This window comes from Haliotis rubra, unplaced genomic scaffold (assembly GCF_003918875.1).
Source record: "Haliotis rubra isolate DU_JTF1 unplaced genomic scaffold, ASM391887v1 Scf1336, whole genome shotgun sequence".
In the NCBI taxonomy this organism is placed as follows: Eukaryota; Metazoa; Mollusca; class Gastropoda; order Lepetellida; family Haliotidae; genus Haliotis; species Haliotis rubra.
In genome coordinates this window covers 64,719-66,333 of record NW_025765266.1, presented here as the reverse complement: position 1 = coordinate 66,333, position 1,615 = coordinate 64,719, and the positions used below count along the sequence as shown (strand labels likewise).

Sequence of the window (1,615 nt, the reverse complement as noted above, 5' to 3'; positions counted from 1 at the left end):
AGACTATAGCCCATGCCCAAATACCACCAAAGCTATCTGCTTGTCCCCTCATATTAACATTACAGCAGATTTGGCTTGGACAGCAGTGACAGAATGGTAAGATAGAGGTTTCAGGCTCTGGTACAGAAATAGGAGGAAGTCGGCAATCAATGGAATGATGACCAGAATGATGTGTGGGGCGAGTAAGAGGTGTGAAAGAACCTCACTTGACATCCTAGAGGGAAAAGAGTGGATGTTGAATGAGCCTTGGAGGTTGCTTCAGCGGCATAGGCTGAGAAATCCAGGGACCTTTGGTGATCTTCTTAAACACATCTGACCAATAATGATATTTTTTCTCTCTTTCAGCAGGTTGATAAGAATCTATTCTGAACATATATGATCTCACCTGAAACCCGGAAAAGCACCCTCCAGCAATATTAGGCAGTTGTATGATGAAGACTACAGCAAACTGTCTTGCATCATGTAGCTCATCCAAAACACAGTACTGGGCACTCCTGATGAGAGACTGGTTCCTGTCTCCAGATCCACACTGAACTAGCAGCAGTTTCTGACCCTCTCTTACTTACAGCTGAACAAAGTTTCTGCAATTTGACAAAAATAAGTATTGAACAGCAAATTTTTGGCTTACATAAGCACTGGAGTAAACTCTTTCAGGTGCATATATTCATATAAATCTGGCAAGGAACAGGATAATCCCAGAACCTGGGTAAATGGACTGAACATTAATGCTTGCCAATGTGTTCTATTATGTCCCAAACTTCATGTGCTGCCAACACTTTTGAATTCATTAAGGAAGTCAATAGCTGAAGACACCTACTTGATCTGCTGTGCAAATTGCTGCTCTGTGTCAAAGGACTGCAGTGTGAGCAGGATGATATTGTTGGGAGTCAGACTTAGATGTCCCCAGGTCCTCCTTTTCCTGGTCTGTCAGCAGTTTGGAGTGAGTTGTCACCTATAATTATGTGTGGACAAAGCCTAATTTGCAGTCAAGGAAGACAAGTTAAGTATAAAATGTCTTTCTAATATTTAAAAAATTGTTGATATATGACCCTTTTATTTTCTAATGATCAAATATACATTGCCTTATTGTAATTGTATAAAATTGTATGAATCAGTATTGTTTGTTTCACTGAGCAATATTCCTTTGCAGTCCAGTCACTGAATCAGACCACCTTAAACATTTAGTCACTCCTTTACAAACAACTCAGGTTACTGGTGATCTGGAATCCCAATCATCGTGATGTTCTTTACTGTAATACCTGAGCTTGCAGTGTTTGACATTTTGCCTCTTAGGATCTTCCAATGAAGATACTTCCTCGACCACAATATCTGCAATGATGGTATTTTTTTAAGATCTTTCGACCCGTTACTGGCGATGAGTCGCATGCGACCAGCCTTATCGCTTTTCCTTCACTCTCCCCGTTTTTCGTTCTAATTGATCTGCTGTAAACCCTGGCGTTTCCGTGGGAGGTTGAGGGTTGATTCATGATTGCGGGATAAGGCAAAAATATTACCACAATTTCAAAATTGGCATATTTTTCATCCTGACCTTTAATTTTGCTTTATAGAATCCCGCGGATTGTGCGGGTCGTCGTACTTCCCGGACCATCAGCTG

General features: G+C 41.0%; 1 long non-coding RNA gene across 1 annotated transcript; it reads right to left on the bottom strand.

Annotated features, from left to right (window-relative positions):
* Positions 1 to 566: 566 nt before the first annotated feature.
* On the bottom strand, positions 567 to 1,314 carry LOC124267760. Its single transcript, XR_006896113.1, has 3 exons — positions 1,260 to 1,314; positions 818 to 952; positions 567 to 581 (listed from the first exon to the last, which is right to left on the bottom strand). It is a non-coding gene; the product is annotated as an uncharacterized LOC124267760 (long non-coding RNA).
* Positions 1,315 to 1,615: the final 301 nt, after the last annotated feature.